Source organism: Dermacentor albipictus, chromosome 3 (genome assembly GCF_038994185.2).
Source record: "Dermacentor albipictus isolate Rhodes 1998 colony chromosome 3, USDA_Dalb.pri_finalv2, whole genome shotgun sequence".
In the NCBI taxonomy this organism is placed as follows: domain Eukaryota; kingdom Metazoa; phylum Arthropoda; class Arachnida; order Ixodida; family Ixodidae; genus Dermacentor; species Dermacentor albipictus.
The window spans coordinates 20,263,583-20,291,303 of NC_091823.1; the positions used below are offsets into that span (position 1 = coordinate 20,263,583).

At 44.7% G+C, this 27,721-nt stretch overlaps 1 long non-coding RNA gene across 1 annotated transcript in view; it reads left to right on the top strand.

Moving 5' to 3' along the window:
• The first annotated feature begins 2,413 nt into the window (after positions 1-2,413).
• LOC139057825 (uncharacterized) overlaps positions 2,414-27,721 on the top strand; it is a 45,480-nt gene continuing 20,172 nt past the window's right edge. The window contains exons 1-2 of the long non-coding RNA XR_011513020.1: positions 2,414-2,556; positions 4,335-4,377. This is a non-coding gene — a long non-coding RNA (uncharacterized lncRNA). The remainder of the gene's footprint in view (positions 2,557-4,334; positions 4,378-27,721) is intronic.

The following is a 27,721-nucleotide window of genomic DNA, read 5'->3' on the forward strand; positions in this document are numbered from 1 at the left end:
CAAGCGTTTTACTTCCAAGGGGTGTAAGTAATTTGAAGGCCGTCAACTCGACCTGAGACAATTGCTTTAAACCTGCTTTCCCTTTAGACACAGTAAGGCAAGGCATGGTAAGGCAAGACGAGGTAAGACAAGGTAAGGTAACGCGAAGTAAGATAACTCGATTATCTTACAAGGAAGCTAAATCAATTAGTTAGGCCTCAAAAATGTTGCCATGAAATCTTTATCGTAATAAGAAGATCCCACTCAGCTACGATTAAACTGATCTCAGGGCACAGAGATCGCATTGTGAACACTTAAAGAAATGTTATAAAAAGGGTATTTTAGCTCAAAGTTACAATCTGGTTATGAAAAACACATGAAAACTTTGACATCAAAATTATTTGATGTCACACAATACCCCTGCTGGATCCTGTGAAGTTTTTTGATTAAAATAATAATGATATACTAGTTTGTTCAGTCAGTTAAATTGAGCGAATTCACAGAGTGTATCTTGGTTTATACTGTGCGATCTGAAGAAATGCAGGCCAAACATACAAATAGTCCACCTGAAAAGTAATATGTTTTGTCGGTTACAATCTTTCTTTAAAGATTGGCGGACATTGAAGTACAACATATTGAAGAGGTTGATCTGCGTGCGGCATTGTTTTTTTTTTAGTATAGCGTTCCACATGTACGCTACACAATTGCCATGCTATTAAGAAATATTATATAGGCGCCTGTTCTTTGTTGGCTCCATGCAGACACAAGTGAAATGATCTTGAGCTAGCACAAAGTGATTTGTGTCAAGTTTTTTAACTCTAGCTGCAAATAAGAGCTTTCAGAAAGCGAGCGCATAGGTCACAAGTAACTGCCATACAGCGTTTGTCTTTCGTTTCATGACAGATAATAAAACTGGTGCCGCCATTTTATCTAAGAGTGGTGGCCCCACGTCCAGGCAGGTGTGCAACATCGTAAGCTCTAGAAGAATTATTGACTTTACAGTCTTTTGAAGAAGGCGGCTTGTATATGGCGTGAGAATGCGAAAAAAATACAAAAAAACTAGAAATGAAGCTACAGCCTCATGCTCGGAGGACGTCGTTATGTTGGCAGTTTGTCAAAAGTAATATCACGGTATTCTTCCTCCGAATGACCTACGGGCATTAGGAACATCTCCGTGGCTATGCAGGAAACTGTCTTTTGTTGCGCCACATTATAACTGGGCGAGGGCAGGGTCTTCAAATCTTTTTAATCTAAGAATTTGCGCGAAGGATTCTCTCCTCTGAACATTTTCCCATCGAGGGTAGATTGGACGTGATAACCACGCACGGTGAGGTCGCCGACTTCTGTTAGAGTGTTGCTGTATGCAGAAGGAAAGGCGGCTGTCTTGACAGGTATCGTCAGCAAGGCGTACTTAAGGTGGCTTCAGCGCAAGAGGAAAACGTGCGTACAGGAAGCACCCAGAAGACGGAGAGCCAAGGTGGCCACGAAAAATGCTCTCGGGAATGTTGTTCTTTGCGTGGCCACACATTTCATAAGAGAGCCAGTGCAATATCGTTGAGGGGGAGCGTGCCTCGCGAGCACCGCTGAAGCGAAACGCTCGTCGTTCGTGTCAGAGTGAATGTCGTTGGACTTGTCAACTACCGATAAGCCGTCAAATCTGTGATCTCGCATTTAAGGGATTTTGTGCGACAAAAAGCGAGGCTACCTTTCGAGGCCTGCAAATGTTTTCGTCATGTGTTTCACGGATGTGGTTTTCTCGAATACCCGTTGTGATGCGGCACAGCGTAATATCGGCTCGACCGGGAGATGCCTGAGTGACCGACTCTGGGGGGGCATGCAAGTACAGAAAAAAAGACTGATGGCAATAAATTTGAGGGTTTGGCTGCGAATTTTGCCACCTGAAAATTCCAGCCACAATTTTATGACGCAAACATTTTTAGCAGGAGCTTTAGTTGCACGGAATGTTTGGCTTTGGAGGTGCTTTTCATAAATAAGCTTGAATCGAATGTATCATTGAAACGGTCACTTGGCAACTCGGCTTAAATGTCTTTTGTCAACTCTTGGTTGTGGCAATATGACGTTGCCTATTTCGAGGTACGTGTCCAAAAATAAAGCAAGACGTACTATAGTTGCCGTGTACCTAGACATTGCACAAAAGAGACCTAATGTGATGTAATAATATAGAAATTATTATCTTGCTTCTATTTTTTATCCGTTTTCTTTTTCGCGCATTGTTTTTTCCACTTATTCATTTCGTTTGTGTCGCCAATAGGTGGCGTTTTTGATATCGTTCTGGCGTCATTTCGGTTACTTTTTTCCGGTTTGTCTCGCAACTTCAACAGACGGTCCTATCTACGCTAACACGAATACTGCCGCCTTCACTGCGATTTTTTCATGTCACGGGCTCTTGTGCTCCTTTTACTGTGTGCTCGACTGCTCACCTGCTTTCCAGAATTATTTCAGCTATATCGGTGGTCGTAAATGACGCAGTTTGGGGAAGACATTACAAAAGGAACCATGCGGTTTGCCAGCACGAACAGCAACAACGAAGCCAGTTTCTACTTCTGAACGAATTAGGTAAGCGTGGTAGTAGTTCTTACTGTTTTTAAAAGCTATATAATGCTAGAGTTCGTATTATCTCAGACAGGCAAAGTTGGTGTGTGTTGTATGAGTTTCATGCTCATGAAGTAAATTTCTCAGCGGTCGGAAAAATCAGCCACCATGTTGCCTGTAACAACAGCACCTGCCATTTATGTCGACGCGCTGACCGAAATTTTCTGCTTACTGTTTATTTCAGTGTGTAACAGCGGTTCTGGAATTTCTAACTACAGCGTCCGCGGTTGGTATTGACGTAGAGCTGCTGAGATCGAGGTCGCGGGCTCGATCCCAGTTGCGGCGACGGCATTTTGGTGGAGGTAAAATGCAAAACATTGTTTATGTACGTCAATGTAGGTACACTTTAAAGAACCCAGGTGGCCAAGACTAATACAAAGTACTCTATTACAGCGCGCCTCATTTACTTGAAAAATGTCTCGCTGATTATTTAATATTCACGCTGGCCGTGCGTTCACAGCACTAGTAGACATTTAATTATGATTAAGCGGAACCGCTGGGCAAATCTCTTAGCATTACCACAGTGTAAGCGTTGTAATTAAACAGTTTCGTAAGAACATATTTCAATTGTAGGGTGTACGTGTTTACTTGGATATGGCCATGGATACAATTTGTGCCTTGTTGAGACACTTTACAAATGTTCTCCTACGAAGTGGGCCTTTGATAGGAGGTTTTACGACGGTGTACCGAAATACGTTCATACAGCCGACAGCGTTAACGCGCTTCATTTGTAATTTACCGCACTTTCTTTTTCTTTTGTCGTCTAGCAGTGAGTGAAGCCAAGGAAATTCTCCTGCGACAGTGTCAGAGTTGATTGTGCAGAAACCTATTACAGCAATAACTCAGTAGGTTTAAAATATCTTTCACCTATTCCAAAAACATATTTTTTGTATGTATGTTTATGTCTTTAAGAAGACGTAGTGCAATGCTGCTCGAATGGTAAAGCTTAAGCACCTGTTCAATCATTCCGACTTGTACTGTATAATGTCCCATTTGAAGTTAAATGAAGGATTATGAGGCGCAACATCGATCTGGTAATACTGAGCGAAAGCACAAAAAGCCGCACATTGTGTCGGGTTAACGACTTCGTTGCCAACCAGCACACCAAGCAAGACAAGCGATTTCTAAGAATACTGCAATATGCACGTTATTAAAGTTAAAGCCGTATAACGAAAGATCGAATCACACAAAATACAAGCGAAGCTCGTTCCCCGCTGCTTTCCTGGATAAGGCTCGCACTCGTGGAATGCGAACAAGACGCGAAGTGTTGGTGTTTCCCTCTTCAACATCAACAGAAGTCGTTGTCAAGGCAATTTTCTTGATTTTATCGTGTTGTATTGATTATATCGCAAAAGCCTACCAACAACCAGGGGAGAGATTGAAGCTCGCGATGTAATTCGCGAATACACGAGGTATATACTAGGTGACCTGGCCGCGAAGGTACTAATCAACTCGTCGTCGAATGCTAGTGGTTCTTCAAAATTAGATCTTAGCAACAGAATACATTGCTGGCCTGAGAAGCGTCATGTAAATTTAAGGACTCAATTCCAAACACTGAACCCCAGATTAGCGTTGAGTTGTCAAACTTGCCAGTGTGCACTAATTGATAAAGTAGCCTTAACAAGAACAGTGAATCGTGCGTTCAAGTTAGACCTCACTATTCGAAGAAGGAACTCGTTACTTGTATTAAAGCAGCAGTAGAGAACATCCGCTCAAACTCGCCCCGTTTGTCTTTCTTTCAGAGCGAAGAGAAGCGAGAGAAGACGGAGTGGAAACCACAAGAAGGTGAGCTAGGATCCCTTGTTATGAGCAGAAGGTGCTTGCTCGATTGTTTTGAAGGAGAAAAGTTTCTGGCTCTACAGCACATTAAAACAGCAAGAGTTGTAACAGATCTCGGGTACCATTTCCTCAACTATTGTGAAGTGCGAGGACAATGAAACAAGCGCAAACGAAGCAGCAAACATCTGCACTAAAAAACAAATTTTGTTTTGGACACAAGAACAGGAGCACGACGTGCAAATCTACTTTTCTTTTTTTCTCTTTTTAATGAAAGAAACCTGAGCCTACTTTAAGCAACAATCGCCTCTTCTCTTTTGAACCTTTCGTACTTCCATTTTTTTAGTCGTTTACAGAAAGGAAAAAAAAAAAGGATTCCAGAAGTACGGTACGACACCAGGATCCTGTTACGGCTCTTCCGTTAGAAGCGTCCTCCCTCTGCAAAGCAGAAACAGTGACACATCCCGAATGAAATTGAAGTTTCAGACAAACGTGGTTTTCGCTTTTCTCTCATCCGGTTTCTTGCTTTTGTGGCAACAGCTTGTTCGAAATGGCTTTCCAGTTCGTTCAGTGTTTGCAGCGTACAGAGCCCCGCGTTCTCGTCTGACGGTGAAATAAACGACGTATGCTGTTCTTATATCTCTGGTAACTGCGACTGTACGTTGGAGCAGTTTGACCCTTGGTGGCTCTGCGAAAGTGGGATCTCACTGTTGAACACGTGGTCATGGGTTCGCTTCCCTGCCCATGTTCGGCAGTTGCATTAGATATTCGGAACAGAGGCCCTGTGGCGAAGTACCCACCGTGGTAACTCATCGACTATGGAGTTGTTCTGCTCAGTTCGAAGTAGCAGGTTCGATCCAGGACGCAGCGGCCGCATTTCGATGACGGTGGAATGCAAAAAAAAAACGAAACACTCGTGTACTTAAAGATACACGCTAAAGAACCCCGGACGGTAAAAACTAAAAAAAAGATTATGAGGTGTTCCGTGCCAAAAACACGATCTGATAATGAGGCACGCCGTGGTGGGGAACTCCGGAAATTTGGACCACCTGGGGCTCTTTAACGTGCACATAAATTTAAGTACACGGGTGTTCTCGCACATCGCCCCCATAGAAATGCGGCCGCCGTGACCGGGATCAGTCAAAACTAATCCACAGAGTGATTTTCCTAAGGGTCATTCCTTTTGCTTTCTTTTTTAACCATACCAAGCTTTAGTTATACCATGTGACCTTGCCGACCAAGTTTCTTCCCCTTTGTCCCCCACTATGGCGTGCCTCATGATCAGATTGTGGTTAGCACTTGAAACTCCCCTATATATATATATATATATATATATATATATATATATATATATATATATATATATATATATATTTGCTACAATGGAAAGCTGTCTACATGAAAGCAGCCGTCTTTTGATTTCTATAGAGCTTCTCGCTCTGGTTTGCTTCTAGCGCTTAAAGATAAAAATAAAATCCGGCCAGTTAACGTACTGGAGTAAGTAAACAAAAAAGCAAAGTAAAAAAGTATATAAAAAATAAAGGCTTAGTTCTCGAAGCATGTCGATGCAAAGAACACTATAGTCGTGTAGTTAACTAACCGCTAACTAACTTACAATAACCGCATCGTAACCGCTTGGCGGGCCTTGCAAGAGGCCGCGTTTCGACCAGAAAACCCGCCTTCGTGCATGCCGTTCGCCGCGAGCGTTTTCCGGTAGACCTTACGGTTACATACGCTGCAGTGGCCGGGAAACGTGAGAAGGTGTCAGGGATCTTGTAATGCTATCGCGTTCCACTCCTAAAGGCGAAGCTTAAGCGTCCTCCAAATTTTTCTTATTTTTCTTCCTTTGCTTGGAATGAAGTCTCACAACTGTATAAACAGTAATCCACTCCTGCCTAGACCACACGTTGACCTATAGTATTCTGTAAGTAAAAAAAAATAAATCATCTGCGCTGGGAAAGAAAACAATGTTTTAAAGTAATTCTAATTCTAGTTGAAGTCGATGAGACAGTGTTTTCTTAAGTGAATTTGGGGTGAGAATGGGATGTATGAGCCGCATAATTCAAAGTCGGCTTCGATCATCGATTTGCTCGGGCGAGGCATGGCGATGCGAAGGCGAGTAGAGAGTGAATAGGGAGTTTTAGTGTTGGGGACGCAAGCGGCTTGCGTACGCAAGAACTAGGGGCGACGTTACTGCGCATGCGCAGACCGCTACGTCTACTTGCGTCCTTGGGTTGTTGGAGCGGCCGAAAACATCGCTGCCCCTAAGAGGTCACATTACCCACGTGACTCTTGCGGTGTAGGAGAACTTACGAGTAGCTAGCGGGTAGATAATCTAATAAATCTTTCGACAAGTGTCGACAGACGTCGTTTTTATGTGTATTAGAGAGGTTTAGCGTGTCGGTATTCGGATTAACGCAGTTGGGGTGTTGGGGCGGAGCCATAAACGGGAGCGTCCTGCTTGGTGCATCCACCTGGCGGCGCAAAGCTCAAATCGACAAAAGCAGGTAATATTGCTGTAACCAAGTCTATTCTACTTCGCTGCTGGCGTAAATTATCGGCAATGGCTTAATTGTGTTGCTGCCAAAAATTTATACCCGCAGCAAAGTAAAATACACTTGGTTACTGCAATATTAGCTGTTTTGTCTGTTTGAGCTTTGCGCCACCAGGTGGCAGCACCATGCAAGACGCTCTAGTTCATGGCTCCGCCCCAACGTCCCAGCCTGCGTTTACCCCGTTACCGGACGCTGTAAACCTCTCTATTAACTGCTTCTAATAAAAAGAGTTTAATGTACTTTACTTCGTATGCTTCATTTCATATTTTATAGCATGATAACGCAGCAACGATCAGACGTTGGTGGTGCTGCGAGCGCATGCGACCTCATTGCGGTTTGCGTTTGGGGCCGCTAACCTATAACACGTTTCTGCTTGCGTACGCAAACGCAAACGCACCCAAGCGCTTGGGGCCCCAACGCCTTGCGTCCCCAATACTAAAACTCCCTAATACCGGCCTGACTTGAATGCCGTTACCCCGATGCGCAGAAATTTACCCGGCGCGAGCGCAATGGAGCGTTCCTGCACGTGCTTAAAAGGCCCTGAAACGATTTTGACGATTTTCAGCAAACGTACTGAGTCGTTAGAGTAGGTCCTTCTGATCTTTAATTGACACATCTAAGTGCTCCGCGTAAAGCATGTAATTTATTATAAGGTTTTAAAAGTGCACATCGCTGCCGATCGCAGCACACTGCTCGGCGAAATTTTAAGCCGCCCCTACCCGGTAATCGTCCATATGACGTCAGTGGGGCGAGCTATCCGATCGGCTGACCAGGGCGCATGATCGATAATTTTTCCAACAGTATGGTGAACAAATGATGTTTGTAATGGTCGGAATAATAGTTAATTTTTTTTATAAAAAGAAAGTAACATAAAGAGAACGCACAAGAACAATTTTTCAATACACTTAAGCTGTTCCGGCACACAGCAAGTGTCGTCTGCTTGTGTTACAACGTGCTCCGTCTTTGACGAGAGCTCCGCCGTCAGTGCCGGTCTATTTTTTCGCGAGCGCTATGATTCGACTTTGTTGCGTTGTGGACTGGAAACGTAGCGACTGGCAATATGTCAAGCTGCGACATCGTGTCCCTCTGCAAGCCAGTAGACGAGCGGACTGAGTGCATTGCATTGGACAGCCGCTATCCGATGGGCGCCAGGATTTGCGCGATTGCGGCCGTCACTTTACACCGGAAGATTGCTAACGCCATAGCGTTTCGCGAGTCCGGTATTAGGGTAAACCCAAGCGCAAGGGGACAGGGCCTGGTCGTGTCCCCTTGCGTGTTGTTTCAGGGGATGAACAGAAGCGCAAATGTGAATGGTCTGCATGGTGCAGCCACCTGGTGGTATAGAGCTCAACCACACACAGTAGCAGTAACGAAATGTATTCTTCTTTGCTGCTGGTGTAAATTTTTCGCAGGAGTGTAATCGTTCCCACATTGTGTTTGTAAATTTTAAAAATGTTTTACATTTGGTTTTACTCCAGGATTTATTAAAAATCTATGCCTTTTAACAGCGGTTTGTTCTTTTATTGCATTCGTGAAGTGTCTTTACTGCTGGTGGAAGTTTTCCTGATACGTAAAAAAAAAATAAAAAAATATGAGTGCCCATTCATATCAATGATAAACATTTTATGCTTCAAGAAGTGTTATAACCGGGGGGTACCTGAATATTGCATGTTGTGAAACGTACGCATTTTGGCGTGGTATGCGATAGGCTTCTAGAAGTGCGTTCGAATGCATTTGCATTAGCACGAGCACAAGGGCTGAAAGTAAGAAATAACCTAGCTGAACGAAGAAAAAAAGCGGAATTCGCTAGACTACATCGCTTTCGGAGTCGAACACAAGAGGTGTCTGCGATTGTGACGACATAGCCCGAACGTCCGTGCTTTTCGCCGCGGCTGAAAGGCGAGAATTTTTTTCAGAAAATGACGTTGCGAAAAACCTGTGGTGCCGTGCGCCAGATGCTAGCGAAGCGAATTGCTCACTGACGTATAGGTTCTTCTTTTGCCTGTAAGGCAGGGTTGATACTTTTTCCAGTAACGGGATCGGGTGGGTTGTCCGATGGTTGTACGTGATCACAGGCAATAACGTCACACTTGTTGGGCAACTCTATCAAAAAGTAATTTGTCACGAAAGCTCCTTTGAAGGTATGTCGAAAGAGAGGCGCAGCCAGTGCCTTTTTGAATGACGGTTTCGCAATGGCGCTGACGTTCGTGTCATTGCACGTATTAGGCAATCTTGAAGCGCTGTTTGCAATCTCGGCACGGCTGATGGTAAACAGCACAGGGGGGCAGTTTCAGAATATCTTTCCGAAGGAGCCTCATCGGCAACACCGTAACCTGCCTTTGTACTAAATAATAAATCTCGGCGCATACTGCGCGACTCCCTCAAAGTGTGCATGCAGCCGAAGTACTAGAACTTGAGACTGACTCCAACCAAATAACTGAATTTTATTAGCCCGACGTTTCGGAGCCCATTCGGCTCCTTCTTCAGAGGGTTGTTCTTCGGGGGGTGGCGGTGTGCCGCTTTTAAAGCTTAAAAGCTTTAAAAGCGGCACACCGCCACCCCCCGAAGAACAACCCCCTGAAGAAGGAGCCGAATGGGCTCCGAAACGTCGGGCTAATAAAATTCAGTTATTTGGTTGGAGTCAGTCTCAAGTTCTAATCGATTTCCCAACCAGACAGGCAATTCTGTCGAAATGTTTAGCTTCAAGCCGAAGTACTGACTTGATTCAGAAATAGTGACATTCTTGCGAACTGATCAATAGCGCAAGAAATTCCAAGCAAGGCTAGCAGAAATCAGGCGAGCTGGTATCTTTGCGCAGCAAGAGAGTGAAAAAAACTGAAAAAAAGGAGGGGCACACCTCTCTGTTAATTCAACTTTAGTGCTGAAGCGGCAACAGTATATGAGATAAAGAAAGAAACTCAAGTTACACAGAAATGATGAATCTGAAATTTGGAATGTTCATTGTATTATTTTTTCTTTCTTTCAATCAATAAATTTATTATTACATTAGTGGTGAATTACAGCATTTAAAGTACAGACGTGGGTCCCAAAGTACAAGACTCCAACCCTCGGTGAAGGCTAGATATACATAATATAAGGATTCGCTGCAGTGCCAAGAATAGAACCAATACATCAAGTACGAAATAACACTAAGCATAACAGAATAAACAAAAATAAAAAAAGCCTGAATGCAAGAAAAAGAGACAACTTGAAAAACATTGCAAACTTGAAAAGTTCTTGATTTTGGAGTGGGATGACGAGTAGGGTGGCGAGATTGATTTGGCCACCGCCAGCTATTTCAGTACGCCCACACATGCACACCTAAATATACGTTTTAACGAATAATATTGCACACGCCGATCAAGGCATCCAATAATGCGTATGAAGTTTGCCCCCTATCCACGCTTAGGGTAGCAAACTGGACCTAAAAGTAGGGAAGAAGAAACTAGGAATAGGCAAGAATCAGATATATGCCTAAAGAGACAAGGCCGGCAATATCGTTACTAATATGGATGAGATAGTTCAAGAGGCTGAGGAGTTCTATGGAGATTTATACAGTACCAGTAACACCCACGACGATAATGTGAGAGAGAATAGTCTAGAGGAACTTGAAATCCCACAAGTAATGCCGGAAGAAGTAAAGAACGCCTTGGGTGCTATGCAAACGGGGAAGGCAGCGGGGGAGGATCAGGTAACAGCAGATTTGTTGAAGGATGGTGGGCAGATTGTCCTAGAAAAACTGGCCACACTGTGTACGCAATGTCTCATGGCCTCTAGCGTACTGTAATCTTGGAAGGACGCTAACGTAATCCTAATCCATAAGAAAGGACACGCCAAAGACTTGAAAAATTATAGACCGAACAGCTTTTTATCCGTTGCCTACAAAGTATTTACTAAGGTAATGGCAAATAGAATCAGGAACACCTTAGACTTCTGTCAACCAAAGGACCAGGCAGGATTCGGTAAAGGCTAGTCAACAATAGACTATATTCACACTATCAATCAGGTGATAGCGAAATGTGCGGAATATAACCAACCCTTATATATAGCTTTCATTGATTACGAAAAAGCGTTTGATTCTGTCGAAACCTCAGCACTGATGGATGCATTACGGAATCAGGATGTAGATGAGCCACATGTAAAAATACTGAAAGATATTTATAGCGGCTCCACAGCCACCGTAGTCCTCCATAAAGAAAGCAACCAAATCCCAATAAAGAAAGGCGTCAGACAGGGAAATATGATCTCTCCAATGCTATTCACAGCGTGTTTACAGGAGGTATTCAGAGACCTGGATCGGGAAGCATTGGGGATAATAGTTAATGGAGAATACCTTAGTAACTTGTGATTTGCTGATGGTATTGCCTTGCTTATTAACTCAGGGGACCGATTGCAATGCATGCTCACTGACTTGGAGAGGCAAAGCAGAAGGGTGGATCTAAAAATTAATCTGCACAAAACTAAAGTAATGTTTAACAGTCTCAGAAGAGAACAGCAGTTTACGATAGGTAGCGAGACACTGGAAGTGGTAAGCGAATAGATCTACTCAAGGCAGGTAGTGACCGCGGATCCGAATGATGAGACTCAAATAATCAGAAGAATAAGAACGGCCTGGGGTGCGTTTGGCAGACATTCTCAGATCATGAACAGCAGGTTGCCACTATCCCTCAAGAGAAAAGTGTATAAAAGCTGCGTCTTACCAGTACTCACGTACGGGGCAGAAACTTGGAGGCTTATGAAAAGGGCTCTACTTAAATTGAGGAAGACGCAACGAGCTATGGAAAGAAGAATGAGGGGTGTAACGTTAAGGTATAAGAAAAGAGCAGACTGGGTGAGGGAACAAACGCTAGTTAATGACATCTTAGTTGCAATCAAGAAAAAGAAATGGGCATTGGCAGGACATGTAATGAGGAGGGAAGATAGCCCATGGGTTATCATTAAGATAACCATTAAGGGTTACGGCCTGGATTCCAAGGGAAGGGAAGCGTAGCAGGGGGCGCCAGAAAGTTAGGTGGGCGGAAGAGGTCAAGAAGTTTGCAGGGACAACATGGCCACAATTAGTACATTACCGGGGTAGTTTTAGAAGTATGGAAGAGGCCTTTGCCCTGCAGGGGGCGTAACCAGGCTGCTGCTGCTGCTGCTGATGATGATGATGACTGATGTAGGCGTGTGCATGTAGGCGATGTTGCTCTCCTTGCTAGTGCTCTCCTCGGGACGAGGAAAGCGGAAGAGGAGGGTATGGCCAAAGCGCGAGAAGAAAAGCCGCAGTGCCGCGCAAGTCGCACACTGCGGCGACGATGGCTGCGAGATGGCGCCAAAGTAGCGCGCGTAGTCTGGGAGGTCTCTCTGCGGCAGGCTGCTGTGAATCGCGCCCACGCGTCCCTCACGCGCTGCTTCTCGCGATCTCCCGATTAGCGAGACGCTTCGCTCCGTTTGCAACGTGCCGCACGAGACATTGTCCGTGCTGTAGCCAATACTTCGCAAAATGAAAACACGTATAGAGCTGCGCTCAAATCTCGCTTTATGGACTATCGTAATCGTCGGTAAATTTGTTAGTCTTTGTGTCGCTGTCTCTTGAAACTACGCGTATGTCCGAACGATCCTTGCTATAGCCATTTTGTGCACACAACCATCGCAATAGACCCAAGAAATTCGACGAGCAGTGGCCCCCGGACAGAATTTTTGCGTCATTGATCTAAAAAGTTATCTTAAAGCATGCGGTCGTCGGTTGTTCTTTTTTTTTACCTTTGACAATAATATGTTAAGGGGCCGTCAAAACTAAATAACGGCCCAAGCTTGCGCTCCCCCGCTTTTGCCCTAAAGTATCACTACGACCAATAAACGAAAACAAGGAAAGCTTCAGACTGCGTAAAGCACCAAGGCGAGGTAAGCAGGCCGCAGACCAAGTAAGGTACCCAAAGGGCTCTTTAATATTGTACAGTGGAAAGAAAACGAGTAGCGAAGGAGTCCTAATAGCAGGCGTTTTCTAAGAGTATTGCTCGAGCTTCCAATTACTTGATCAATGCATCAATGCACACACACACACACACATATATATATATATATATATATATATATATATATATATATATATATATATATATATATATATATATATACTGAGATTGGCATGGGAGTCGTTAAGGCCAACATCGTTTGGCAACTTCGGATTTTGCCTAATAAACTCCACGGATATATATATATATATATATATATATATATATATATATATATATATATATATATATATATAGTATTTCTGAAGCGGGGCTCAGATTGGGAAACATGACTGTTGCTGGGCGCCTGCGTTTGCTTGAACTGTTCACCTAAGAAGGCTGTGCACCGTATAATTAGGAGCTTTGAAATAAGCGCGGGATAGTGCGCAGACAGAAGCCGAGGCAGAAGAACATTAAGATAGGAGGTAGAAGCCACGGATAAAAGGCAAGAATATGCACAAAGAAGACATTTCTTTTTTTGTCGAACCTCCTGTGTCAGCTGGAATCAGGTCGCGCTCGAACGCATGCAGAGCTTTAGGTTAGTGCTTTGTGAAGGGGATTTCAGAAACCGATAGAGCGCTTTGCGAAATTTCTAACAAAGCATGAGGGTTAGGAAGAAAAGAAAAGATGCAACAAAACTGAAAGAGTGGTACACGGAGATTTCAGACACATAATAAGAAGAGATGAGAGTTGCATCGTCAAGAAAGCAATAAAGATTGGTACTGGCGGGGAGGCTAGACGAAGTCCACCTAGGAAAATGTGGAAAAGCCGAGGAACGACTTTCAGCTATGGAGTCCTGGAACGACAGAGTAAATCACAGAAAAGCTAGTAAGGAAGGTCAATGCAGGAAACAGCTTGTAGAAGAAAAATTGGGCAGTTTCTACCGAAGGGCGAAGCATTGAAATCGATAGCAAGGCTTAGCTTTGCGCTTAAGCTCCTGACAATACGATGGGGCGACTTGTTGACGCTGCCCAGCACGCGACGTAATAGGTACTTCGTGGCCCGGCAACTATGAGGCATCTCAAATCGCTGGCGTGATTAGAAACACCGCCGTCGGCGTTACAGGGGTCGCCCCTCGACAGTGCAAGTTGAGATGGGACAGAGGGCAACACAGTACGAAAACCGCCGAGGCGTTTGTATCCTGAAGCTTGGCAGTGTGCCGTCCGTTCCGCTCACACCACGCTGTGGTATGCACACAGTATGCAGTAGCGGGAATGCTGTAGTGCCAGCAGCGGAAGGCCGGTTGAGCGGAGCGGAGAGTTCGTCCACTTCGTCGTTTTTGCAGCCGAACGGATTGCGCGTCTCTCGCGTCTCTGGAGACATTCTAAACTTGGCACGGTCGAGCCGCGCATGCACCGTCCGTACTGTGACAGCAAGCGGCAAAGGCGGCACCGGTGGCGGTGCCGATGACGCGAAGGCACCTCTAGTGTCCGTGTGATTGCCACCGCGATATAAGGTCGAACGAGTGCTTAATTGCCACATATGTGGACATTTGTTTTCACTGACTGCTTCGCATCTCGTTAGTACAACGTTCAATGCTTTATCGGTTGGTTGAGCGATTCCTCGAGGAGTGCGGCCGGACTAGTTTATCCTCCTGCCAACCTTCGGGAACCATAGGCCGACCCGATGAATAGTCTATGAAAGCGATTTATTTATTGTTTTAATTGTTTTATACGTACTTCCATCTTAATAATAAAATCATAGCAGGATGGTACAGCTTAGTATACACGAAAAAACGAAAAGGAGTTGTTACTATTGGAATTTTTTTATTTGCGGCAGTTGGCTTTTCTTCATTCAATTTTGTAGTAGGGATATTCAACGCTTTATTTCTTTCAAATCGGAGCGTTGGCGTTGAAATAAATAATTAAACTTATGGCTGGAACCCGCTTTATGTTGTTTATTTTGTCTCTGTCTCATTTTTATGTCGAAATACGTGAAAGGGGGAGCATAAAAGTCGCATCTAGACAGAAGCGCAGCAGAGTTTCTTGCCGGGTGAGTTTGTATACTTGGTACATGCTTCTGAAAAAATTTCGACGACAACGACGACGATGACAACAACAACAACAACAACAACAACAACAACAACAACAACAACAACAACAACAACAACAACAACAACAACAACAACAACAACAACAACAACAACAACAACAACAACAACAACAACAACAACAACAACAACAACAACAACAACAACAACAACAACAAGCTAACGAACAGATGCTTACATAAAAGAAGTGGACGGGACGAGTAGCAGACTTACAACTAACTTTGTTCTTGTATAATTGACAGATAGCACGAGTATCTGGATTTGACGTGGAAATCAATGGGAAATTGGATAAAAATCAATCAGTTTAATGTGACGCGGGCTAATGTGCAAATTTGCCTTAGTACGCTACCTAATGCCCTCACGGTCATTCATGAGATATGAAAAGAAATATGCTAATTAATTGTTGTGTTTTATTCTCATCCCCATTCCTCCCTTTCCTCTTCACGTTTTCAAAAACTTGAACCGTTTGGAGTAGTGATAGCTGTACAGTACAGTGCTAGTTGAGTGTGCTCCAGGCGCAGCAGCTTCATGGCAGAGATGTGCAGAGCTTCCTTGTAAGTGACATTGACGCTGGGCCCCTGTAAGAACAAATAGTGCTTCATTGATTTTCCGGCTCCTTGCGTCACCCTCATGAATAGAGCGGCTCGTATTTTCTTTTTTTTTTGGGGGGGGGAGGGTATTTTTTACATCACTTTTTTTTTTATCTAGGCTACTCCAAAATATGGCTGCAAAAGCAGCCAAGCAGTCCAAGTGGCGGAATGAGTGATGCACCGCACTTGCTCACCAGCACGAAATACGAGCACAGCGAAGACCGCAATTAATAACTCTCTTGCGCCAACAGCTCGGTATTACTGATAAATGACGCCATGGCGGGAAAGACTTTCATCTGCCTCACTTATGTCATGAGATTTATGTCATATGATTAAGCACGTCATTCTTAATCTTCTGCATGCTTGTTCAGAGCGAGGAGTGCTTTAGCCGAGCTCTTAAACATTGAGACGACCTAACGCAGCTGCTCTCTTATAAGCACAGCTCCAGGTCACGGGCGTCCTTTCCTGATTTCACGGGCTTCCTTTCCTGATTCCTTTCCTGGCCGCATATCGAATAAATAAAATTGAATAAAATGCTGCAGTTATACGGGTCTTTTTTATTATATAATATCTAGTAGGAAAATGAAAAGAAATGACGCCACAATGCCAGAAATCCATAACACACAGTCCTATACATCCACGAACATATAAATATAAAAGGCAAAGACAAGTTGCACCACAATGAGTTTTTAAACGAAGTCGCAAAGTCCTACAAGTGGCCATGATGTAAACTGCGAGCAGCATGTAAACAGATGAGGAATTACAGAGGTAAAATAATACACGCACATAATATGACAGTCAAGAGTGAGTTTCGGCACAGACTACAAAAGGATGTAACACGTAATGTACGTAATATACAAGCGCTAATAATTACAAATAATGAAAGCAAGTTGTAGGTACGTTGTGTGTCTATTCAGTGCGGTATTTAGTACTTGTTAAGGATGCCTGTATCTCCGTAAAAACGTCCGAGTGCATTAATTGCTTTTCGCTGTGTTATTTTCGGTGGCCATGCGGCCAGCAATTTTGCCAGTGAGAAAGGTCGGTGATGTTAAATGTAGTGTAGCGTTTGTTCTAGCTGCCGTCCTTGCATCGCTTGTCTGGGGCATTCGAGGAGGAGGTGGCGAACATCTTTATCGTCGTTGCCACTGAACCAATTTTGGGTGGGGATGGTGCAGTGATGCCACTCTAATAAAATTGATTAGAATGACTCTTAGCTACTCAGTCATTACACTTTGTATTGAATGAATTGGTTCGTTTAAACGTAAGCATTGCACATTTATCTAAAAACTATTTGATTTAAAATTTATTGTGAATTAAAGCATTAAATTTCGAGCAACTGAACGAAGATTTTTTTATTATGGTGTGCATAAACTTAACAGTTCTGTGTAATATTGTTTTCGTTACTATTTTCTCGCGTGAAATAGTATTGGTGTAACACTGTTGTGTGCAGTGAAAAAAATAAAAAACTCCATTCTATCTTTCTTAATGTGCATTGAATCTCTTTGGCATCTGATGCATTCAGCGCATTTGCTGCCCGTGCATGCTATATTTACGTGAGACTACTCGTTTACGGAGGACAAGCAACTGTGTTAGTTAATCTTACTTAGCGTGCGATCGCTAAAAAGATAAACATAAAAAAAGACGAATACGGGTGATAGCGATGTCTTTCTTTTTATGCTACTTTGTTTACCGCCAATTCTCCGAAACATGGTCTTCCTGTTCAGGTTGCGGTAAGGGAATTATTCGTGAAACACCACCTGGGACCTCTATCTATTCATTAACACGCATTCGCGCACACTAAGCCATCGCGCTCTATTTATCAGCGGAAACACAAATTGCACCTGTGTTCACAGCCTTAGCTCCCAGTATAGAAAGGTTAAGATACCGGAAGATATTATCGCGGTTCATGTTCATAATAATGTATTATAATTCTGTTGAAAAAGGAAGTGACACAGTGGCCGTTAATTAATATAGGATTGTTCTTACATGAAAGAAAGATATATAATATATAATAATATAATAATAATAATAATCGTTATTTCTCTCTTCCCACAGAACACAGAATGAGAGTGGACGTAAGGGTAAAAGCCGCATTCAGCGGCTTGAAAAAACCCCATTACGCCCGACATGACAGTCTGACGAGGAAACAGCTTAGTCATCACAAACGCAGATAAATACTGGAAGCATTGGAATACATTGCAAAATTTGTGAACGTACAAGGGCAAAAATACAGTAGGGATCAGTAAGAAAATATACGTACAAAATTGAGAACATGCTTAGTGCATTTGTCAACATTATGTGATGTAAGAAACAATAACGTGACATACAAAAAACAGAACGAAACACCATACATTAGTGCAGGAGCGGCAAAACACTAATTAACTTGTTTTTCGATATTTCTTCCAGTGAGATGTTATTCCGTTCAAGTGTGTTAAGGTAACAGGGAAGTTTATAGGCGCTTGATTGAAAACGGTACACAGTCCGACAAAACGGTGTAGACCAAGCGGTGCAACGGCGTACATTGTACATGGGCACATGGCTTTGAAGGTTGGTTAGTGTCAACATATCTGCGTTGTTTGTTCTAATAGCATTCTTGTACATAAGAATTATTCTGAAGGCATAAAGATTAGGCACTTCAATGCTGTTAAGAGAGAGAGAGAGACAAAGAGGAGGAAAGACAAGGAGGTTAGCCAGTGTAAGTACCGGCTGGCTACCCTGTGCTGGGGAAAGGGGGTAAAGGGAATAAAAGGAGAAAGAAGAAGAGGAGGAGAAAAAAAAGGAGAAAAAAAATTAAGGAAATTCACGTGGTACCGCGATACTACGCGATACAACACTCAAAGGCGATCGCACAATTCGCATGTCCTTAAATACTTCAGCAAAGCCCTTAAGGCCTTGAGTGCCGAAGCCCGTCTGGACCAGTGTCCTAGAGCCTTCTCTGTAAAGGGGCGATTGTCCAGTTTTTCGAGCGCGGTTACGAGCACTGTTCTTGGCACTTTGTAGCTGGGACAGTCACAAAGGAGGTGCTGAATCGTCTCCTCGCAGTCGCAGGTGCCGCAAGTAGGGCTGTCGGCCATTCCAATGCGGAATGAATAGGAGTTCGTGAATGCCACGCCAAGCCACAGGCGGCACAGAAGTGTTGCTTCCTCTCGTGGTAACCCTGGTGGTAGGCGGAGTTGCAGACATGGATCCAATCTGTGGAGACGTTCGTTCGTGAACTCATTGGTGTTCCACAAATTCTGCGTAAGCTCGCGGGCGAGGGAGCGAAGACTTGTGGCTGCGTCTGTTCGTGACAGTGGTAGTGGTACAACGTGGGCACCATCGTGGGCCGATCGGGCGGCATCATCCGCATGATGATTGCCCGCAATTCCGCAATGACCCGGTATCCACTGGTAGATGACGTTGTGCCCTTTGTTGATGGCTTGATGGTGGAGTAGTCGGATGCCTGCCACTAGTTGCATATTTGGTCCGTGGTTGAAAGGGGACATCAGACACTGGAGAGCTGCCTTCGAGTCACATAAGAGGGACCATGACTGTGACGATTTGTGACAAATAAACTCTAAAGCAGCACGGATAGCTGCGAGTTCTGCAGCCGTCGATGATGTCACGTGAGACGTCTTGAACTTGAGGGTGACAGACTCTGCGGGAATAACCACTGCTCCAGCTGAGCTATTAGAGCAGACAGAACCATCCGTGTAAACGTGGATGCGTTCTTTGTGTTTGTCATGTAGGAATGAAAGCACGGTTTGTTTGAGGGCAAGAGATGACATCTCCGTTTTCTTTTTGATACCGGGAATATCAAGAAGAGCCTGGAGTGGATGAAGGCACCACAGCGGTAGAGATGGTCGTGCTGCAGGCGTGAAGTTTGATGGTAAAGTTCCGTGGTTGGCGGCAATAATCCTGCTAAACGCTGAACGAGGTCGAGTGGCAGGAAGGGAGGCGAGATGATGCGATGGAAGTCGCGCGAAGTGCCTGATATGCATCCTTAAAGCGTCGACTTGAAGATATGTACCGATGGGGTGGTCGTGCGCGATGGCTATTGTTGCTGCCGTGGATGCACATCTGGGAAGTCCAAGGCAAATTCGCAGAGCTTGAGCTTGTACAGACTGGAGGGCACGGAGGTTGGTCTTACTGGTCCCACCCAGTACAGGTAAGCTATAGCGCAGGAAGCCGAGGAACAGTGCATTATAGAGTTGGAGCATCGCACTCACAGACGCACCCCACGACTTTCCTGCAAGAAATCTGAGCACGTGAGTTATCATGAGCAATTTCCTTTTTAGGTACGAGACATGAGGACTCCAGGAGAGGTCTCGATCTATTATCACTCCTAGAAAGCGGTGCGTCTTCTCGTAGGCAATCGGATGTCCATTAATTTTGACAACGTACGGTTTCATTGCTTTGCGCGTGAAAGCGACCATAGAGCACTTCTCGGAGGACACCTCCAGGCCTCGCGCTCGAAGATAACCTGATGTTAGTGTGGCCGCTTTTTGAAGTCTGGCGCGCACCTGGGGACGCGTCGCTCCTGATGACCAAATGCATATATCGTCTGCATAGATCGACACACGGACGGACTGCGGAAGGACGGGAACCAGGTCGATGAGCACGAGGTTAAATAGAGTGGGGCTCAAGACTCCACCTTGTGGTACGCCACGGCAGGTGTTGTGTTGTGATGACGCACCATCCTCTGTTTGCACGAAGAATGACCTGTCCTTCAAGAAGCTGAGTATCCACCGAAAAACAAGGCCGCCTAGGCCGACATTGCCCAGAGCGTCTAGGATGGCTCGATGGGTGACGTTATCATAAGCGCCTTTAACATCCAGGAACATTGCCGCTGACAGCCTCCTTAGGCTTTTTTCGTGCTGAACAGACGAGACAAGGTCGATGACGTTGTCTATAGAAGAGCGTCCGCGTCGAAAGCCTGCCATAGCGTCAGGGTATAACCGGTAGTGTTCTAGATACCACTCTAGCCGCGTCAGCACCATCCTCTCCATCACCTTTCCGAGACAACTGGCCAGAGCAATGGGACGATAAGACGCCACGTCTAGGGGTGATTTACCTGGTTTGAGCAGAGGCACAAGGCGGCTGGACTTCCATGCAGCAGGAACCACTCCTTCACGCCATGAATTATTGTACACGCCTAGAAGAGCATGCCGGGCTGTTTGACCGAGGTGTCCGAGAGCTGCGTATGTCACCCCGTCAGGCCCAGGCGATGAGGAACGTCTGCACTCTGCCAACGCCGCCTGCAATTCCTCGATGGAAAACGGATTGTCCATACGTGAATCCCGCGAGATTGGAACATCACAGGGATCACGTGTAACGAACGATGGCGACAGACCAGCAACCTTGACACAGAAGTCCTCCGCTACGTCGATCTCTCTGCGACCTTGGTAAAGAGCCAGACATTTGAAGGGGTGGCGTTGTTGCGGTGACGTTCGAAGACCACGTACCGTTCTCCATATATGTGACAGGGGTTTATGCGGATCAAGGGAATCGCAGAAGGTTTTCCATCTTAGAGAGTGCAGGGAGTTGATCCGACGCTGCATCTTCTTCTGTATTCGTCTCGCCTCCCTTAGGTCGTAGATGGACTTGGTGCGCCTGTACCTTCGTTCCGCGCGACGGCGGATTGCTCGAAGCCGCTCCAATTCTGCTTCGAAATGAGAAAACTTAGGAATAGGCCTAAAAGCCCTTGTGGCTTCTTGAGCAGCGGCGTTAATTAACTTTTCGATGTTGCCAGGTAGACAGTCCTGGATCTCTGGGCAATTCTTCTCCATGAGCAGCGTGTATTGAGGCCAGTCAATGTGACGAAGAACTGTGGTCGACTGTGTCTTGCGTATGCCGTCAATTTTAACATATGTTGGGACGTGGTCACTACCATGCGTTTCGTTGTCCGTGAACCATTTCACACTGGCACTGAGGCATCTTGAAACAAAAGTCAAGTCCAGGCAGCTGCTGTATGTCAAACCCCGCAGAAAAGTAGGACTGCCATCATTTAGGCAGCAGAGTTCATGGTCCGACGCGAAGGATAGTAGGCGTCTTCCTCGGCAATCCATCTTTAAGCTTCCCCATAGCGGATGATGCGCATTGAAGTCGCCGGTAATAATCCATGGTCCAGCTGTCGCTGTTAAAATTGCAGTTAGTCTCGCGTTGTCAAATCGACTCGAAGGTGAAATGTAGGCACCTACGAGCGTGAGTGCGACGTTCTTGCATTTTATCGTCAAACATACGTACTGATTGTCGTCATCAGGTGCGACTGGGTGTGAAACATACGTCAAATCGCATCTGATATAAACGATGACTTTGCTGCGTTCGCTACAGGTAGCAGACATGAAAGCTTCATATCCTGATAGGCGGATGGCGTTGTCAATGTTTGGTTCACAAATGACGATTATGGGAAATTTGTACTTAAAAACAAACGGACGAAAGTCCGAGATGCGAGATTTAATGCCTCTGACATTCCATTGGAAGAGAAACGCTTCCTTGACCTCCTTAATGAACGAGTGTAGAGGAGCAGCCATGGTGCTTCTCAAGACCGGACAGTACTGGATTCAGGGCGTCCAGTATTTGAAGTGCGCCTCGAGCCGCCGGAGTGTGTATGGCGGTCAGTAGTACTCGTAGCGTGTTCATAAGGGCCCTTATCATGGTGACAACTTGTTTGTCGTCGTCTAGGGTGCTGCCTGAAGTTGAAGCATGATTCGGGGAGCGTGCTACATCTTGTCGCTCCACTGGTGGATCTAGCCGTGGCAATGGCGGCCACTCCTCGCTTGAGGCAATGATATTGGAGACTTTCTGCTGAGGAATCTCATTGCTGCTATTGCTAGATGTATGCGGAAGTTTCTGGACTGTCAGTGGATGCGGTGCATCCTTAGCAATAGCAGTGGGTTTCCTAGATCTCCGGCGACGTGAACGTCGATGTCGCACCTTAGCGGCCGCCTCCCTGTGCGAGGAACCATCCCTGACCATTTGCCTCAAGACTTTCGCTTCATTTTTCACATGTGGGCAATTCTTTGAAGTTGCATCGTGAGAGCCCTGACAATTGGCGCACTTTTGGTGTTCTGTACGACAGGCGTCGGAGCTGTGCGACCCAGAGCAACGTGAGCACACGGTAGCATTTGTGCAAACCGCACTAACGTGCCCTATCCTTTGACACTTCCTGCACTGAAGCGGCTTTGGCACAAAAGGTCGTACTATGTGTCTGAAGTGACCGACCTTGACGTGTGACGGTAGGCTGTCTCCTTTAAAGGTTAACTTCACACACTGCGAGTTCCCCAGGCGACGGGCTTGCAATATGGCAATTCCCTCTGTCGCCGGCTTGATGAGTATGTGCAGGTCAGCATTGCTTATCGAATTATCTACGTCATATACAACGCCGGCCGTAGTGTCGTGATCGTCTTGTTTATAGCAGCGTACGTTGATGCTATCCAGGACCTTAACATTGCTCAGAATGTCTAGCGCGCTGCGGTTTGCGACATCTATAGCAAGGATGTTCTTTCGGGCATTTATCCTGACATCTTTGATCTGACCCGGAACAAGTGCCTCGAGCGACACAGATGTGGCTTGGCGGTTGATCCGGTTTAGATTGTCGCTAGTAGCCACAGGCACAAATAAAATTGTGAGGTCTGATGGCTTTCGCGTAGGGATCACAGTTGCCTTACTTGTGGACGGAGATGTCCTGACGAGCCGTCTCTTTGCTTTGTTCTTCGCTACGGGCACGAAGTCACTATCATCCGAGGTTTCATCACTGGTTGCTGAGTAGATCACAGTGTCCTCGCTGTTAATGCTGTTAATCAAGGATACCATGGTATGCTAGAAATTAATCTTATCCCACGTTTCTGACTAACAATAATCTTGGATAAATTATGCTTCGTACTTGTGCCTCAGACAGTGTGGCAATAGTTAAGTATTGGAACTAAAAAAGCGTTGTAGATTAATAGTTTAATTCTTGTTGATAGCACATACCGTTGACGACATCGCACCCCATTCACTTTGTTCATTTTTGATCGTATGTTATTAATTTGGGCATCCCAATTAAGCGATTCCGAGAAGGTTACTCCCAGACAAAAACCCATTAGATGCAAACTTAATTTGAAGGAAAGACACAGACGTTGGCGTGAGCGTGTGCGCTCTTGCCTGCTACTCAGCGCTTACGTGGGAGGAGCCGTGTAACATGCCTCCCATATGCTTAGGCAACCTCTAACATCTAGAATGTATGACGACTTTGATGCGGTGCTCGACAAATGCAGTGTTTGCTAGTTATATTGCTCAGTACGTAGACAGGCGACAGTTAACAGGAGAATGAGGCTAGCTCTGCAAATGGAAAGGAATGTCAGTGCGGAGTGGGAGGCTTCATGAGAGAGAGAGAGAGAGAGAGAGAGAGAGAGAGAGAGAGAGAGGAACCGCTGCAAAATTATTCGCGTGCAGGGACTGTTACAAGCCACGTCGCGAGGACAGAAGGGGGGAAGGGGCGTCGTCATGCCTACATGGCGCACGAAGAGCGCTGTCAAAGTTTGTTTGCAGAAGAGGCCTATGCTCGTGGCAGCTGCAGGAGGCCAACCGAGCGGAGATTATTCGTTGCGAAAGCTGATCGCAAGACTGGTCGCTGCGATGACGACGCAAGGAGAAAGATAAAAGAAAATGCGTAGAGAGCTCATCGCTTGCACGAAAGAGTTGGGGTTGGTTTAGATTAAGGCACGCACGAGTGTTCCCGACAAATTTCCGCTCCGTTCTTTTCTAATTTTTTCTTTTATTTTTCCCTTTTTTAGTGGCGCCTTGTAACAGAACTGTTTGAAGAAAGACAATAAACGCCAAGTGTTCGTTGATTTCGTTCACAGCAACACCAAAGGATACTCAGAGAAAGAACGCAGTTTCCACTCCCCCGATCGCAAATTGACTGTCGCTTTTTCGTGTGGTGTTCTTTTCATAGCTTTCCTTCTTTATTTGTGAGGACCCATGCATTATGAGCTTTCCGAGCAAACTTGCTTCTCGGAAGTGTTCCGCAAGAACGGTTCCTCCCTTTTCTTGTGATCTTTTTCTTTCTTTATTTCAATCCGGCACAGGACCAATTCCATCAAGCTGCTTCTTTTAGTCAATTGTGCGTTTTCTGATGACACTTGTAAAACTGCATCGTTGACGTTTCTTTTTTACGCTCTCAACAACCTATACCGTTCTATCAGCGCATGTACTACGCAACTTTTTGCCTGTACGTTTCTCTTATGTAGTTGTGCGAATCGCCTGTACGCGGAGCAGAACGATCATGGCACGCTCTTGCCCAACTGAACAAAGTTATGGACTTTTGTGCATTGTGTTGCAACAGATATATTTATGTAACCGCCAGGTATAGACGTGCCTGTTGCATGTGTGAAGTGATTAGACCTAAATTCGTTAGATTTGTACAAGTAAGTTTGTTAATGAAACGAAACATATTACTCGAAAAAAAAGAAAAAAAAACTTGCATCGAGTATAGAATTACGTACGCCTTTATAAGAATCAAATCAAGTTACTTTATTCGGAGCCGTGTTACAAAGATAGCCCACAATTCGGCGATGATAACTTGCAGTTCAAAGACGTTTCTTCAAAACGCATGGTAGCTAGCGTAAGTAATATATTCTGGAAACAACACAGTATAAATGAATGAAGTTTATTTGATGTCACAGTGCTCAGGTGTAACTCCATCTTTTGTGGTAGGCAGAGGCTTGCTGCGTCATGAGCACCACAGACACTGCATACGGGTGCGTTCCACTGCATACGGGTGCGTTCAATATCGGACACGCAAATGAACAGTCGTTATAAATTTTAAGAAAGAAAAAGGTTATGGTAAACATTTTTAACCAAGAATGAGAACCTGTAATCTTAATTTTCAGAACCTTTCCCCTCGCATCCTCGCCCGTTTTAAGAAAGCAATGATAAATCACGTGCTGCCACTATGTTAACCACATCGCTCGATGTCTCAAGTTCCTGCATATATAACCCAACAATATGCTTTGAAATCAGACACTCTTTTCTCTGAAACCGCTACACGTTAAAGCATACATACGGCCCATCCCCTTATGTTTGATGACATCAGTTTCGAATGAAAAAGTCACATACGATCCCTCTTTTCTACGTTGTAGGTAATCTTCGTCCAGATTTAGCGAGGTTATAAGGATCCAACGTTCAAATTTACTGACGGCCTAATCTATGCTGATTGCACGCCCAATGTAGTGTTTGTGGTAAGCGTTTCTAATTTAGCTGCGTTGCTAAACGAACGACTTACAAAGCAACAAAGTTTGGTTCCGGAAGAATGTCACATTGATCTGGAAATGCTACCTGGGAAATATTCGTGGTAATCGGTCTATTTTACGGATTTAACGGAATCTAGCAGTTGCAAACGCTATAGCAGGTTGATCACGAACGCAAAATGAAGACATATTTAAACAAACAAGTTCTGCTGATATTCGTGATGGAGAGAAAGGGTAATGAAAGAATCATATGCCGGTCCCATTTATTGCAGAAATGCTGAAAATAAAAATTTATGATGATAAATCCACTTCTATCTTGCTAGTTTCTGCAAAATACATTTGGTTAACGAGGAACCTAATTACTTTTTTTTTGTTACGACAGTAGTATTCAAAAACCAAAAAGCTAAACTATTCATGGGTAATCAGTTTCTTCAAGCCATGGAAAACATAGAAACTCCTGGTCATGGTAAACACGCAATTTGTAGCCATGCCGTCCACGTGTTCTTCGCATTACGTACAGAAATGAGGACGGACGTATTTTGTAAATTTTCGCGAACTCGGCTTCGCTGACAGGGTTCGGGATCTCCGTCGCGGTGTGATGGCCCTCGTTAGAAACAAGCAGCGCCAGCATTGAGTCGCAGAACGAGGAGGAAGTACCACGCTTGTTGGCGTCCAACGCAACATAGATGTATAAATGCCATGTTCAGGGACTGAAGACTGCGATTCTGCCGACAGGGATGCCATCGGACGGCGTTTCGCTGTGAATATGAGAATTGACGGTCATTTCCTCGCCGGCAGACTATATGTAACATCAAAGCGAGCACTTTTCAGGGAGGAACGTATGTATAGTCAATTTCGTCATCTCAAGAACGTCTCTATGCATGCGTAGTTGGGTGGTGTCAGGTTAGAATTTGCAGAACACGCATATCCTGCTTCAATTTATATCTTAATTTAGTGAAATGTTACTTAGGGTGGGTATAAGAACATCTTTATGACCATCGTCCGTGCGTCTAACCAAAACGTGCGCTACCAAGTAAAATTGCGAGCTTTCTTTATCGAAGGGATAAAAAGGAGGTGTTGGCTTGCGAATTCAGCTGCAGCGCCTTTTTGTCTCATGAAAAGCTAGTTTGACACATATGGTCGTGTGGGATTACGAAGTCAAGAATCCAAACACAGAGTAGGAACACATGCTTGTTTATTGATTTAGTAAATAACAAGCGTAAAACGTATTACAAACGTCTACTGTACGCCTTGGCAAGAAACGTATTACGCCTTACACGTGTCGAACGCGTGTCGTGTGGTCGTTTTCGGCGTACGGTTCTAGAAGACAAGTCAGACGATAAAAGTGTAACTCAGACGGCGACGTGTACGCTCATAGACAGGGCTCGCTGCTCCGGGGCTGGCTACTCTTCGACGCCTGCGTGGAAGGTTAGGAAGACTCATACAGGAACTAAAAACAGATGTACTACAGCTCATGAGTGGAAGAAGCTTCTCAGACGTACGGTGGAACGACGGAAGTCGGATTTGGGACGACAATGGAAAGTGTGCCATAATAAGTTATCTGAAAGACCATCCCGCAATTGTGACATATATCTGTTTGTTTTGGCTACACCGAGTGTTGTCGCAGCTATAAGGTCAAAATTTTTTCCCTCATTCATGTAAACTCCTGGTAGCTGTAGTGCCAGCGGCCTTCTTTTTTTGCGCAGCCTGCCAGGTCGCTTACATTTCTTTCTTTCTTTCTTTCTTTCTTTCTTTCTTTCTTTCTTTCTTTCTTTCTTTCTTTCTTTCTTTCTTTCTTTCTTTCTTTCTTTCTTTCTTTCTTTCTTTCTTTCTTTCTTTCTTTCTTTCTTTCTTTCCTTCTTTCTTTCTTTCTTTCTATCTTTCTTTCTTTCTTTCTTTCTTTCTTTCTTTCTTTCTTTCTTTCTTTCTTTCTTTACCAATCAGTCACAAG